At 36.6% G+C, this 17,067-nt stretch overlaps 1 non-coding gene across 1 annotated transcript; it reads left to right on the forward strand.

Annotated features, from left to right (window-relative positions):
* The first annotated feature begins 3,840 nt into the window (after nucleotides 1–3,840).
* Nucleotides 3,841–3,947, forward strand: LOC141662898 (small nucleolar RNA R71). Its single transcript, XR_012551001.1, has one exon. It is a non-coding gene; the product is annotated as a small nucleolar RNA R71 (small nucleolar RNA).
* The last annotated feature ends 13,120 nt before the right edge of the window (nucleotides 3,948–17,067 follow it).

The raw sequence follows: 17,067 nt of genomic DNA on the forward strand, positions 1-17,067 counted from the left end.
GAAGAAATCACTTGGGTTGTCCCCGTTGGTGTTCCTCCTTCAAGGGCTCTAACTGTTCATGTTCTCGCCATGGTTGTTGTTGTGTTGTCCCACAGACGGCGCCAAATGTTATGGATCAAAAACTAAAGTATTATAATTGCAGTATTTATTACTAAGGAACGTGAGCTTCATGGCTCGATTTGACTTCTCTTGTGTTTCGTGACTCAATCCGCCTTAACAAGATGCCTACGTACCCTGCTGATTGCCAAGGATCAAGTCAAAAAACGTAGTTCTGATTTGTAGGGTGAGGCCCCTTATATAGATGTTGGGGGTCCTTGAATTGGACTTGGTATAGGAGAATTGGTAGCCAAGTCTCAGAATTAGAATGGACTTTGGAGTCCTAAATGGTAGGAAACTGATTCCTCATCCTTCTAGGTCCCTTAGAGGCTAATCTGCAAGGATTTATGTCCTTATTGGGACTCTTCTCAATAGCTGATTTTCCCTAATTAATTAATTACAAAATTAATTAATATTCAGGGTTTTGGGCCTTCTTTGTTCCATCAGGCCTGATCTGGTCCATCAGGCCTGATCAATGTGTTAACCTTTTTGGTCTGAATGTCATACATCTTCTTATTGGGCCTAGTAGCCCAAATCATGTATAATTAATGTAATATTTAATTACACAATCAGGATTTATTTATCCCTTATCAATAGCCAAGAGCTCCTTCTCAGTAGTGGTGTAGTTCATTTGAGCTCCATTAAGCGTCTTACTAGCATAGTAGACCACATGAAAGAGATTATTCTTGCGCTGCCCAAGAACTGCGCCCACCGCATATCACTTGCATCACACATCATCTCAAAAGGTTCGTCCAATCAGGTGATGTAATAACTGGTGCAATTATTAAACTCTTCTTGAGAGTCTCAAATGTTGCCAAGCATTCATCATCAAATTTGAAAGGCACATCTTTCTCGAGCAAGTTGCACAACGACTTAGATATCTTAGAGAAGTCCTTGATGAAACGCCGATAAAAACCCGCATGACCAAGAAAACTACGGATTCCTTTCACAGAAATAGGTGGCGGAAGATTTACAATGACCCACACCTTGGCTTTATTCACCTCAAGGCCCTTGCTGGAGACTTAATGCCCAAGAATGATGCCTTGTTGCACCATGAAGTGACATTTTCCCAATTGAGAACCAAATTAGTTTCCACACACCTTTTAAGCACCGAACAGAGATTATTCAAACATTCATCAAACGAATGTCCAAAGATGGAGAAGTCTTCCATGAACACTTCGATATTATTTCCAATCATATCAGATAATATTGCCATCATGCATCTCTGAAATTTGGCAGGTGCACCACATAAGCCAAAAGAAACTCTGCAAAAAGCAAACGTGCCAAATGGACAAGTGAAAGTAGTCTTTTCTTGATCTTCTACTGCAATGCAAATCTGATTATAACCCGAATAGCCATCCAGAAGACAATAATACTCATGACCAGCCAACCTGTCAAGCATCTGATCAATAAATGGAAGAGGGAAGTGATCCTTCCTTGTGGCTTTATTCAACTTTCTGTAGTCCATGCATACTCCTCCATCCTGTAACTATTTGAGTGGGGATGAGCTCGTTCTTCTCATTTGCTACCACGGTAATACCTCCTTTCTTAGGTACACATTGCACAGGGCTCACCCAAGAACTGTCAGAAATAGGATATATGATTCCTGCATCTAGCCACTTTAGAATTTCCTTTTTCACCACTTCTTTCATGATAGGATTCAGTCTTTGATGTTGCTCAACAGTTGGCTTGCTACCTTCCTCTAGCAGCATTTTATGCATGCAATACGAAGGGCTGATCCCTTTTATATCTACTATAGTCCATCCGATGGCTGATTTGAATTCTCTCAAGATCCTCAAGAGCTTGTCCTCCTCACTACCTGAAAGGACAGATGCAATAATAACAGGCAAAGTAGATGCATCACCTAAAAAAGCATACTTCAAGTGTTCAGGCAATGGTTTAAGCTCCAAAGTAGGCGCTTCCTCAATAGATGGTTTGAGCTTTCCCTCAGCATTCTTGAGATCAGTATTACCAAGAGATTCAAATGGCATGTCTAGCTTTCGCTTCCAAGGAGAAGCATTTAGATATTGTAGTTGCTCATTGTCTTCCTCATCTTCACTGGAAAATTCCCCCAATAAGGCTTTTTCTAAGGCATCAGACCTTAGCACATGATCAAGTTCTGAAGTTACCGCAAAATCAATCAAATCCACCTTGAAGCACTCCTCATCTTCTGTAGGGAATTTCATCGCATTGAATACATTGAATGTTACATCCTGATCTTGCACCCGCATAGTAAGTTCACCTTTTTGCACATCTATCAAGGTACGGCCTGTAGCCAAGAAAGGTCTTCCCAAGATTATGGGAATCTTCTTATCTTCCTCAAAATCCAGAATGACAAAGTCTGCAGAAAAGATGAGCTTATCCACCTTTACTAACACGTCCTCCATGATGCCTTGTAGGTATATAATAGAACGATCATCCAATTGTAGAGACATATAGGTGGGCTTTCGATCAGGAAAATTCAGCTTTTTAAAGATAGACAACGGCATCAGATTGATGTTTGCTCCCAAATTGCAAAGGCACTTGTCGAATGACAACTTGCTAATGGTGCAAGGAATGGTGAAGCTACCTGGATCTTTAAGCTTTGGAGGTAATTTTTATTGCAGCACAGCACTGCACTCTTCCGTTAGAGCAACGGTATCAAGATCGTCCAGTTTCACCTTCCTTGAAAGAATACCTTTCATGAATTTCGCATAGCTAGGCATTTGCTCCAGAGCCTCAGCGAAAGCTATGTTGATGTGAAGTTTCTTGAACACCTCCAGAAACTTACCAAATTGCTTATCCAGCTTTTGTTTTTGCAATCGCTTAGGAAAAGGTGGTGGAGGATAGAGCTGTTTCTCCCCTGTATTACCCTCAGGCAGAGTGTGTTCAATAGTAGTCTTCCTTGGTTCTGCCTCTTTCTCCTTTTGTTTCTCTTCTCCATCTTCAACTTCAACTTCTCCATCTTTTTCTTTTTCAGCTTCAGCAACTTTTCTAGACCTTAAGGTAATAGCTTTGACTTGCTCTTTAGCTTCCTTCCTGCCTGGCACTTCAGTATCGCTGGGAAGTGTGCCAGGTTGACTATTGAGCACGGCATTGGCTATTTGACCGATTTGATTCTCCAAGGTCTTGATAGAAACAGCCTGACTTTTGCACAATAGCTTTAACACCTCAAAATTAGCACTAGAAGGTGAAGCAGCACCTCCTTGTTGAGGATATGATTGCCTTTGAGCATATTGCTGAAGTTGCTGGAATCAAGGTGGATTAAACTGTTTACTTACAGCTTGCTGATATGGTTGCTGAACAGCATTCTGATTGTTGTTCTAGCTGAAATTGGGATGATTTCTGTTATTAGGATGATAAGTAGCTGGCACAGGCTGCTGCGGTCACTGATAATTGTTCACATACTGAACAGATTAATTAACAAGAGAACATTGATCTGTAGCATGAGATCCTGCACAAAACTCACAGACAATAGCTATCTGATTGACTCTAGAGTTGGCTAAAGAATCGACCTTCATAGACAGCGCTTGGAGCTGCACTGTAATAGTTGTAGCTGGATCAACTTCCAGAATACCTGCTACCTTCCCAGGCATCATCCTTTGAGTTGGGTTTTGATGCTCATTTGCAGCCATTGTTTCAATGAGATTATAGGCTTCAGTATAGCTTTTGGCCCACAAGGCGCCTCCAGCTGCTGCATCGAGCATGGGCCGAGATTGGGCCGCCAAACCATTGTAGAACCCTGTGATCACCATCCAGTCAGGCATACGATGATGTGGACACTTTCTCAACATCTCCTTATAGCGCTCCCACGCTTCGCGCATAGATTCTGTTGGTTGCTGCACAAACTGAGTAAGAGCACTCCTCATAGCTGCAGTCTTGGCCATTGGATAAAACTTCACTAGAAACTTTTGCGCAAGATCTTCCCAAGTAATGATGGACCCAGCTGGTAAAGAATGTAACCAGTCCTTAGCTTTATCCCTCAGTGAGAATGGGAAAAGTCTCAGCTTGATAGCCTCATCAGTGACACCATTATATTTGAAAGTACTACAGATCTTGACAAAATTCTTGATATGCATGTTGGGATCTTCAGTCGCAGCACCTCCGAAAGAAACAGAATTCTGCACCATCTGAATAGTGCCCGGCTTGATTTCAAAAGTATTAGCCTGAATAGCCGGATGAATGATGCTTGACTGAATGTCATCAATTTTAGGCCGAGAAAAGTCCATAAGAGCTGGATCTGCTGGAACTATACGATCTCCCATGATTACCGGTTCTTTCTTTTCACTCTCTTTATCCGAATCTTCAAAATCTATCTTCTCTGGAATATGAAGAACTGAATCTGTCTCCTCAGCCGTATCTAGATTCCTCTTGCGAGTACGAGAACGTGTTTGCATAAATGCTCAGTAGAATACCCGAAATACAACCGGAAACAATAAGTAACAAGTCTTAATCAATGAGTCCTAATGACCACTGATGGCAAGTATATAAACTAAACAAATTAACACCGAAGTCCCCGGCAGCGGCACCAAAAACTTGTTAGGGCGAAAACATGCGCTAAAAATTCACGCAAGTATATGCGTTCGTAAGTAATATAGAATAATTTCTAGTTCGTTCCCACAGAGACTCAGACTAATTATGTTTAATTAACACTTACTCACCAATGTATGATTACTTCTCAATGTCAAGACAATAACACTTAAGATTGATTAGCTAATTAATAACTACGATTAACTATGAGAATTGAACACTTAAATTAACACTCGAATTAACAATAATAAACACAAATGAGATCATAACTTCATTACTACTTCCTTCAATAGTCATTGTTATTACCCTTAGCATGTAACGGTGATTATATTAATCGAACAACACGAAACTGATAAAAGCCAACTTTCATTGCACAAATACCATTCTATCAAGCATCCACAATTAAGATAGAAGTTGAATAGGCATCAATTATGTTGAGACCCTATATGTCTACAGAATTTGACAACATAACGACTTAAGCGCAAGTTATTCATTATGATTACACAAGGCAAGTAAAACGGTTAGAGTTACCCACTAATCATGCATACAATACATGAACCTATGCTAGCATGGCAAGTTCTAAATCTCAAGATTCACTTTCGCTTCACAAGAGATTAACAGGCTATATCATATATTCACGACACACATAAGACGAATAAGCACAACCTATACTAGATATCATACAACCATCACATACCAAGGTATTAAACAATTAACCAAAGAAATCCATAGTAAATCCGCTACGACCCCATGATCACGATTAGCCCATGATAGAACTCATCATCACCATGGGTTCATATGAAAATATGATAATAACACGACAATATAAACTAATAAAATACTTATTAAAACCAGAGTACGTCACAAGAGTATTAAGGTTCAAATTAAAGAAAACTAGCATCCACTGTTACAACAAATAAAAGAATCACAAGATAATGTATGCTTCCTCTTCTTCGTTGCGGTGTGCTAAAATGGTCTTCTTAATCTTCTCTCCTTGCTCCTTGCTTGATTGATACTTGTTCTTTTTTGCTTGTTATTGTGAAACGTCTCTCAAGTAGGTTTATATAAGAGTCCACAAGAAACAGCGCCGTCAGAAACCCGGTAGAATACGAATTAAAATCCATAATTAATTTTCTCGACCCCAAGCGGCCGCCCCAGGTCCCAAGCGGGCGCTTGCACCTCCAGGCGGTCGCCCTACATCCCAGGCGGGCGCCTGGACAGTTTCTAGAAAAATCAACTTTTTGCTCCTGATTTTGCTGATTTCTTCGCACAACTCCCCGTAACTGATTTCAAGTACTTCCCTAGGCTTATTTTGATGAAATCCCCCTAAATTCGTAAGTTATACCCTGAAATGCAAAGACACTAGAAAAACGCATCAAATACACAAAATACTTGATTTCAAGACATCAATTCAAGCCATTATAAGACGTTCTAAGTGGTATAAAATGCCACTTATCATTCAGCATGATCAATAACAATTTGCACTGATATGATCTTCTATTGGTCTTCATGTATTACATTGTCTCCAATTTTTGTCAAGTTAGAATGCTTTCTTAAAGTCAAAGCATCTCCTACAAATGGATCATCAACATTTAATCTTCCATGACCACTTGTGATCCCAGGTTTTATAGATTGAGAACTTCTACTATAAATCTTCTATAATGTTTCAGAAGAATCTCTTCTAGATTTTGGTTTCTTGCTTCCCCATAGTAGCTTCTTTTTTTCATCAAAAGTAAGTTTTGTCTTATCAGAGACTATTTCATCAAAATCAGAATTTGATAAATCTGCTTGAATTTGATTTGAGAAATCAACAACATGAGTAGAATCAGAGTTTGTGATTGGTTGAATAACAGCTTCTTCTTTAACTTGAGCAATGTTAGAGGTCAATTTCAATTTATCAGCCTAGTCAGCTCCATAAATTTTCCTTCTTTGGTGAGCTTGGTTGATTTCTTCTTCTTCGGTAATTTTATCAGTATCAAAAAATTGAGCAACTGTATAGATTGGATCTATCAGTATTTGTGATTTAGTTGCTTTAGAAACCGATTTCTTCTTTACAACAGCTTTGGCTTTAAGCTTTGAAAACTTTGACTTCTCTTATATCTTCTCATTTCCTTTATGCTTCTTGTCAACAGTTAAAATAGCTTGAGATCTGAAAGGTCTTTCATTCTCTTCCTGACTTACCTCCTTTATAACTACACCTTTGATTGGTTTATTAGAAGGATCATCGTCATAAAGTGTTTGAGAGATAACAATAATATCAGCATTTATTGTCTTCATTAAATTCTTGAAGTCTTACTCTATTTGCCTTAGCTGTTCTAGATCAACTCCAGGATTTTCTCTTTTAAATATTCTTTTACTCACCTCAGAGTCAAATGCTTGAATCTTTGGATCATTGTAAAATAGAGTTTTCTTTCTTCCTTTCAAATTCAGAGTTTGAAGATATTGACTTGCTTCAGCACCAGCTTCTATCTTTAGAATACCTTGGCCTTCATCAGCAATTGTGACTTGTAAAGATTGTTGCATTGTTGTTGTCACAGTCAATTCTCTAACTCATCTTTCATTTCTCTTACTCTCTCCACCTTGTCTAGATTGAGATCTAGTGATTGTTTTTGATGAACCACTAATTCCAACTAGCTCTTCACCTCTTCTCCTTTTACTATCCTTATGTTCCCCCTTATTACCTCCATCGGGATATCGTCATCAGTATTTGTCAATGTCAGCTGTCTATATTTAGATTAACAATTTTCTCCCCCTTTTTGGTATCATCACCAAGCAGTAGAGAAAGAATCAGCTCCATTGAATTCTGTACCTCGGTAAGTTGATCAGACATTTAAACTTGTTTAGCTTCCAATCTAGCTTGACTGGCTTCAATTTCAGTTTGTCTGGAAACTATTGGTGCAATTTATTTCTGAATTTCCTGATGAGTAGTAAGCTTTGAAGCAATTAATGATTCTTTAATCTGATTGATTTGTGAAGTAGTTGTTCCTTGAGCTGTATGTAATGATCTGACAATCAGAGTAGATGCTTTTAGATGAATTAGCGTATCAGGATTTTAAATTTTCCGCTCAGCTATTTCCAGATGCTCAACAACATTTATTCTGGAAATGGGATATGTATCATCATTCCATTTAGTATTCGAGATAGCATCAAAATAATCATGTGTTTTCTTGACATCTAACTCTTTCAGTTTCCATTGCCTTACATGTGTATGCATATCTTTAGGGAATAAAAGATCATCCTTGGGATCTATAAGAACATTGGAAATATTAGCTTCTTCACCATCATTAGATTCTTCATTTGCAACTGGATTTTGCACTATCTACTGAACTTCTTCACCAGCTTCAGCATGTAAGATATAATCGGAAATCGGTTCAGAAACTTCCATACCATCAACAGTTAACTCCATATCTTCAAAAATTGTAGATAAATGAACTGGAGCTTCGAAATTTACTTCCAGAACCTCAGTTCCTGTAGAGTATTATGGTGACCCTGAAATAGATAAAACTTTATGAATGGACTGTTGTGCTACTTCATCTTCAGCAACAATAGGGATTACTTCAGGTGGTGGAATAGTAGATTGAATGGATTTTTTTCCAGCAAAAACAAGGATTATTTCATGTGGTCGAATAGTAGATTGTATGGACTGCAAGAAAGTATCAGTATTTAGACTTGCAAGGAGATTAACAGTACTTGGTGCATCAGAGTTTATTCGAAGTTCAACAGAATATTGTTCAACATCTATTTTTTTAGTACTATGTGCACCTGCAAACAAATAACAAGTAAAACTTAATCTCTCTATTCTTTTAAAGTAGTCTCACTACTCCTCACACCACACATCTCATGACTTTTAATAGTCAGAGCTTTCTTACAAGGATTACTAAATCATATCTCTCATATACCTCTCCTTTTTCCAGGAAGGATCATGCCTCTCTTTAATTCTATTTTTCTCTAAATCTTTTCACACAACTCACAGAAAAAGCTCAGAAAGATTGTCCTACAGAAATAAGAGGTGGCTAAAGAAGGGTGATCTGTGGTCATACAACTAGAGTTAGTCCTTAAATAAGGTCTAGAAATAATCATACCAACAAGATATATAACATGAAAAATAAATGCTGAAAATATAAAATCAGTATTTAGAATAAATGCTGATAAACTAATAACAGTATTTATACCTTATGAATCTGAAGTTACTATTAAACTTACAGTTAACACTGTGGTTGTGATAGTTGTTGTTCACCAATTATGGGAACCTCCATTTGAATTGGAGAGGATTTGATCAGGTTACTGTCATGTACCATGATCTCAAAACTTGTTCTTCTTGCAAAGAACTAACACTTGAATGAGTTCATTGAAAGCTTTCACAGGGTCTTCAGTAAAAAATGATGAAACACATGTGTCTCTGTTAGTATCATTAAGATCTATCTCAGTATTTAGTCTTTAACCAACTTAATGTTGTTTCTGAGTGGTGAGCATAATTTCAAGAACTATGTCACTTGATTTTTGGCAACATTTGAGAAATGGATTCAAGTGTTTCAGTTGTAGGAAGAAATTTAAGATATAAGATTTATAATATTGAGATTGAGTGTGGACAACTTTCTTGGTGAGAAAAAGAAAGTTTCAAAGAATTTGGATAGAACATAACACTCAAAGACTATAATTCCCATGAGTTCATAATTAAATCTTTCATAAATTTCTTCTGTTATATCAGTTACTTCCTGTAATATGCTCAATCTGTACTGTAGTGAACATATGAACTCAAACAGAGATTAGTTTTTCACATGCACTATTGAAAAATATCTGAAATTAAGCATGCAGTACTAATTTGAATATTAATAGTCATAAGCATTCAAGCACAAACAAGACAGTAAACATTCATTTACTTAAAGAGTCAAAGAAGGCAAAAAATATTTTCATTAATATTTAAGAAGATGAGTACAAGATTAATTGAATTTTAAACATAAAACCCTAAAATAATCTAACTACTCGGATTTCTTCTGCCTCTTTGCATCCTGCTTTGTCCTAATCGCCCTGCGATGATAAATCCTACTCATTATCTCTGTAAGAGAAATGATATTCTCTTGTAGCTCAAGAGCTGCTTGACGAAAATTTTCCGCCAGTTCAGCACGAAGCTCTTCTTTAAGAAGAACTTCAATGGTGAAGAAATGCAGTTCCAACTGATAATCCCAAGAGAGACGATCATAGACTGAGTTTGGAACTTCAGTTGGGTGATATATTTCACCTCCAATATGAACCAGAAGTCCATATGGATCGAAGTACATCTTTTCATCACTTGGATTGAATATTGGCATGTAGCATCCACCGTTGCGTTTGTAGAATTGGGGTTGAGCCATTTTTGATGAGTATTTTTTAAATTTTTGACAAAATATTGGACAAGATGAGGAGTTGTGTATGAGAAGGCAGTGAGAAGTTTTGGAAGTGGAGGATTTGTATTTATAGCAGAGGAGATAGAAATTGAAAAGACTTTTTGATTAACCATGTAATAATTAAACATAATACGTATACACGATTACACGTATCTAGGTAAACAAAAAGTAAACTCTCTCTTAATTCCTATTCCCAATGTACGTACTCAAGTGTTAATAGATACTTACAGCAGTAGCTAACCCATTCAAGCAACTAAAAGATATTCCACTAACTCACCATTAATTAAAAATATTGAGTAACCATTTATTTCGAATAAATTCAAAATAATTAATGAAATATAATAGTCAATCATGGTTTGACCATTATCAGTATTTTAATTATGACTATCAGGTTTATCAGTCAACACTAATTTGACCAATATCAGAATTTACAACTACTGTCAAGATCTATTAGTCAAAGTAAGTTTAACTAATATCAGAGCATTTACACATAATCAGTAGTTCTAACATGCAGTTATTAGCTAAGGATCATAAAAGTTAATTGCATGTTATCATGGCATCAATATTTAGCACAATAATCAGTATCTAACAAGTATTGACACATGATAAGATACCATGCTTCAATTATCAGCAATTATGTCTTAATTATCAGAGTTTGAGAAATGTCCTGATATCATTCCCAATTCATTCACCAATCTTATGAAAGTAGCTTCATAGAGAGGCTTGGTGAATATATATGCTACTTGCTGATTTGTTGGAACAAAGACTAATCCCACTGTACCTGCTTCCACATGTTCCCTTATGAAATGGTAACTGATGCTGATGTCTTTAGTTATTGAATGCTGCACTGGATTTCCTGTCATTGAAATAGTACTTTGATTATCACAATATATAGGAATAGCAGAATAATCTAACCCATAATCCAGTAACTGATTCTTCATCCATAGAATCTGAGCACAACAGCTTCCTACAGCAATATATTCTGCTTCTTCAGTTGATGTGGAAATTGACTTTTGTTTCTTGTTATACCAAGAAACTAATCTGCCACCAAGAAATTGGCAGCTTCCAGAAGTACTTTTCTTGTCTATTTTGCATCCTGCAAAATCAACATCTGAATATCCAATTAGCTTAATATTTGAATCTCTAGGATACCATAATCCCAGATTCATGTTGCCTTTGAGATACTTAAAAATTCTTTTCACAACTAATAGATGAGTGTAATAACCCCAATTTTTGGGAAATTTTTGAAACCCTTATGAATAGTGTTTTTGCTGAATGAGAAAACTTTTCATGCCACACTATGTAGGGGTTCTGATATGGATATTCTGAGATTTTATTAGTACTTTATATGGGATATAAGTGTATGTAAAGATCGTCAGAATCCAAATCCGAACACTTTGATTTTTCCCGGAAATACACTAGATACGGAAAGATTTGAGAAAAAGGTAACAGGATAAAAAGGGATTTAAATTAAAGGATTATAGGAGAGGATCATAAAAGGAATATAATATATTGAGAAAGGTTAAGGGAACCTAAGTAATAAGATCCCGGGTATGATCCCTCAAACGATAAACGAAAACGAAAGTTAAGCGAACCGTATAACAGATCAGCGGTCATTAGGCAAACGATTAGGAAGTTAATCAAAGGGATTAGTGGGAATGATGTCATCCAACCAATAGAAAGAGGACAAGGAAGGGAGGATGACATCATGAGGATGACACAAGCATGACATGGGAAGGAAGGAGATGTGGTGACTTTTTAACCACACAAAACCAAGGGCAACTAGGTAATTCACTAAAGCAAACAACAAAAACAACCAACCAAAAATCAAATCAAAGCAAAACCACAAAAATCTCTCTTTCTTCTTCATCTTGCTCTCGGCCTTTGGAAGAAAAACAAGGAGGAGTTTTTCAAAAACTCAAGCTACACACCTTCAAAAATTATAAGGTTTGTTTCTTTAGCTTCCATAATTCATAACTTAGTTATGCTATAAGTTTGGATCCAAGAATCCAAGGTTTACCTAGTTAATCAATTCCTAAAAGTTTAGGGTGAATAGTAACTTTCAAGAACAAATTTTTGATTCTTGATTTTATTTGTAAGGACAAGGTAGCTTAAGCATAGATCAAGGCTTCCATGGGCTTTCCAAGGATCTTTCATTGATTAAAAGCTTCAAGAAGGTATAAAACTTCAAACCCTAGCTTTACTTTTGAGTATTAGGAATGGTTTTGATTGTTATAATTCATGAGGAGCATGATCCTTGTATATTAGAGTGTGGTTGGATTTGTAATGAGTTTGAAGTTGGAAATCTTGATTATTGGTTAATGAACTTAAGTATAGCTTTTAGTTCATGTTTGAGGGTAGTATAAAGTTCATAATATTGAGTTTTGGGGCTGTTAGGATGTGATATGGATGGACTTTGATTGTATGAAGGGATTGGGGTTGTTTGGTGATGGAATTGAATGGTATAAAATTGGGAAATCGCGTAAACATAGTCGTCGTAACGTCCGATTTTCTTTGGACTGTTTTTGTGCATAGCATTAGGACCCGAAAACCCCCTGCTAGAATATGACCACTGCCATGTTTAGATAGCTCATGTTACGAGCTTCGTTTTGATATGTAGTTCGTTCGATTCCGATGCACGGTTTAGGAGAAACGACCGTTTCAAGTAACGGCGTTTCGCGAACGAAACTTTTCCCCTCGCCTTACTTTGAAACATAGGTTAAAGACCGAAAAGGGTTAATTAATGTATGAAACATTTATGGTAAGTGTGTTAGGCAGTTGGTAAGACACTCGCGAAGGAATCGCTTTAAAACTCGTAAAGGTTAAATTATTAAAAAATGGTGGAGCCGAGGGTACCCGAGTGACTTAAGCGAATCAGTGAGCGCAAAACAAGCGTTAGAGTCTAAGTTAGTTAAAGTATAGATTTACAAGTGACTTTGGTTTAATTCCAACTTACTTGTTGTTTATAGGTTACCAGACTCGTCCCGAGCCATTCATAACCCCAGTCGCTCAGGCAAGTATTCTATCCGTTATACTGTTGTTGTGATGTATACATTTGTATATGCATGATCTTGCGATAAAATGCATATTGGTTATTTAGCAAATTCTTGCGATATATTGTAGCATGTGATATGGTATATATGCATGCCTATTTCATATTCTTGAAATATATATCTGTTGGTTCAGTTGATAATACCTATGCTAGAGGATAGCGGTATCTTGCATATACCCTTAGTATAGGGACCCAAAGGTGAAAATATTTTCTAAAACCGGGAGTCGAGGATCCCGAGTAGATTTTGTTTATATATGGATATGGATATATATATATATATATATATATATATATATTTATATATATATATATATATGGTTATAGTTTTCCAAACTATTAATCGAATAAGGTTTATTCGATAACTTTAACTTTATTTATTTATTGAATATTATTCGAATATTATTCGAGGGCTTATGACTCTTTTATATTATTATTGAATATTATTTGAATATTATTCGAGGGCTTATGACTCTTTTATATTATTATTGAATATTATTTGAATATTCATTCGAGGGCTTATGACTCTTTTATATTATTATTGAATATTATTTGAATATTCATTCGAGGGCTTATGACTCTTTTATATTATTATTGAATATTATTTGAATATTCATTCGAGGGCTTATGACTCAGTTTATATTATTTAATGAATATTATTTGAATATTCATTTGAGGATCTATGACTCCGATTATTTGCTGAAATATATTCTTTATTTTATTAAAGAATAAGGTGTTAATAATCAAACTTATTTTCGATTATTCAAATAAAGATAATACTTTCATATAAGTATATCTTTGGTTATTTAATACTCGTTTCAAGTATAAGTTTTAATACTTCTACTTCAATTATTTTTATAAAGATTATTCTTTATGGGAATATTATTTAAATAATAATATTCAGTCATTTTCTAAATATTCTAGGGACTGATTTACTTCATTAAATCAGCTTTACTCCAAACACTCTTTAAAGTGTTTTCGAGTCTTCAAAATGATTTTTAAAGTCAGAGCGGATCCCAAAACTCATTTTTATATTTAAGATCTTCCTTTTTAAGGGGATTTAAATACTCGCTCAAAACCTGGGGAATCCGGCTCTGTGGCGTATTTTATATTCGCAACGAGGTTGCAGTTTTGGTAAATGAATTGATTACTTGCCCAACGTTCGGGAAGTAAGCCCATCTAATTGAGTCGGCATAAGCGACAGGCCGGGGTACGGTCTATTATTGTGTAAGTGGCTGGGTGGCAGTCCATCAACGCGTGAGGGGCCGGGTAACGGTCTAGCGCGAGGTCCTAATGCGGCCAGGGTGATGACCGGTGAGGAATTCATCCATCTACAGTAGAAAAGGTTACTTATTGGTATCTTTGCCTGATCAGCAAGATATCTGGTTTATGCCAAAATTCTTTTCCTTTCCAAAATTCATTGGATGTTTCAAACTCTGTTCATACTTTACATAACAGAGGTTCCAGGAAATGTTTTAGAGATATATATATGTGGATATATATATATCGGGACTAAATAAAGTATCTCATAACTTTTTCATTCAATAATATTTCAAAGATTGAATCTATTCAAGTCTTATCTTGTGGTCTCATCAGTGGGATGAACTTTTGAAACTAATTATAACTTGAACGATGGTAGTTCAAGTAGTATTTGGGAAAGATATAAGTATATTGGGGTATCTTGTAACTTCATCTTTTAAACTTATATCTAATTAATAATTGTCTTATGAATGACTAAGATTTTCAGAAAAACGTTGAGACAAGGTTAGATATATGAGATCACCTTGCAACGATATTTTTTTATATACAGTTATACACTGGGAATTTGTGTATATTATGCATGGAAGAGGACTTCCAATATTTTGAAAGGTATATATGTATATAGATATATATACTGAATATTTTCCGACTTCATCGCATTAAGATATCAACTTGGTTCATTTCTTTTGACCAAGACTTTCATGAGTATTATGAGTAGGCTCATATATTGTAAATCATTATACATATTATTTTGGTGGGCTTGCTGCTCACCCTTGCTTTCTTCTTTCATCACACAACAACAGTTAGGAAAGATGGCCAGACTCCAGCAGACCCAGCGCAAGCGCGTGGGAAGCGTCCCGCGTCTTCCCGTTGATGTTGTAGCTGCTATAGCTGCAGAGGTAGATCTATTGTAGATCAGACCATCTACTTTTTAGAATCAATTATGTATAATTATAACTTGTGGCAGATAATGGCAATTAACTGTAAATTTATCAAGTAATCATTTTGGGTTGTAATAACTTTTAAATTGTGGATTCAAAGACTTGTACTTATTTAAATTTCATCTCTGAGACTATAACGGGTTGTGGTGTGTGTTAGTGTGGGGTCACAGCATAAGGTTATTTATTATTAATTAAGTGAAGTGATATTGTGGAAAGAAAGACCGTGACGAACCGGATCCCCGACCCCGGATCTGGGGGTGTTACAGAAATGGTATCAGAGCTAAGCGTTATAAACCTCAGAGATGATGGGACGTTAAGATAATAAGTTCACTAAGATAATAAGAACTCTTGCCAAGTTCATAGTCGGGCTACCTAACGTAGTACTGACAGTTAAAACCCTTATGGGAACCCTTATAAATATCGTGATAGGAGCGTAATTCGTTATCGTATATGGTAGCGGGACTCCGAACCCTGAGGTTGAGGAGCAACATCGCGATGATATTTTATTACTAATTGGAGATCGGATTTTGGATCCGATAGAGTGTCCTAATGCAGGACCGGATGATGTTGATATTGAGGATTTAGCGGTTGAGGATGTTGTCCTAGAAGGGATAGTTATTGAGGAGGATCCCATGGAGGATCCTGACAGGATTGGATAAAGGACCATTGATGAATTGATGACCATGGTTTGGTCGACTACCAGAGGTAGGATTGGCCGGTCACTACCGGAGGTTCGTTCAAGTTGTAAAGATAGTAGCCCCTTTAACGCGGCTTACTCGTAAGACTGAGAAGTTCGAATGGACAGAGAAATGCGAGAACAGCTTTCAAGAACTGAAGCAGAGGTTGGTGATGGCCCCTATGCTGGCATTGCCGGATGGAAAAAGGAGATTTTGTGATTTGTAAGTGACGCTTCGCATAAGGAATTAGGGTGCTTCTTAGCACAACAAGATAATCGCGTCTGCGTCAAGACAATTAAGGTAATATGAAATTCAATATCCCCGCCCATGAGCTTAGGCTCGTGGCAATAGTTTTACCCTAAAGATTGGAGGCACTACTTGTATGGAGAGAAGTGCGAGAATTACCTAAGCCATAAGTGCTCTAGTACATTTTCACGTAGAGAGCTCAACATATGCCAGAGGAGGCAGTTAGAGCTAATCAAGAATAATGATTGGGAGATTCTTTATCATGCGGGGAAAGCCAATATGGTGGCTGATGCCCTTAGTAAAAAGGAGAGACTCAAGATGATGATGTCTTTTGGAGAGTTTATAAGAGATTTTGAGAAAATGGAAATAGTAGTGAAGGTAACCGGAGCCGGTACCGAAAAGCTGTTTGAGATTGCAATACAGCCCGAATTATTGGAAAAGATCATATTGTGCCAGAAAAAGTTATGAATGAAGGTAGGGAGCCAACAATTAGATAAAAGATTAATATCGAGAAAGATGATAAGGGAATAATGAGGTATTCCTATAGAATTTGTGTTCCGAAAGTTCAAGAGCGTAAGGATGAGAACTTAGATGAGAGCCATAGTTTGAGGAATAAGATTTAGAGTAAACCCTGAACGTGATAGTCAGGGAGGTCACCATCAAGATAGAAGGAACCCATGACATAATGGAGTGGAAAATAAGGATTTTAAATTAAAAGATGAACCCAATTATGGGGAGTAGGATGAAACATTTCATACTAAGGAAACAGAAAGTCGAGTAAGGAAAGGAGACCCGAGACGGTACTCCTATACGGAAATTCATGGACCTGTCTAAAAAGAACTTAGACTATTATCCCCAACCACCACCCTGAGGAGACAGTGCGGTGAGAAATTCTTTCAGGACCT

This window comes from Apium graveolens, chromosome 5, assembly GCF_009905375.1.
Source record: "Apium graveolens cultivar Ventura chromosome 5, ASM990537v1, whole genome shotgun sequence".
Classification (NCBI taxonomy): Eukaryota; Viridiplantae; Streptophyta; class Magnoliopsida; order Apiales; family Apiaceae; genus Apium; species Apium graveolens.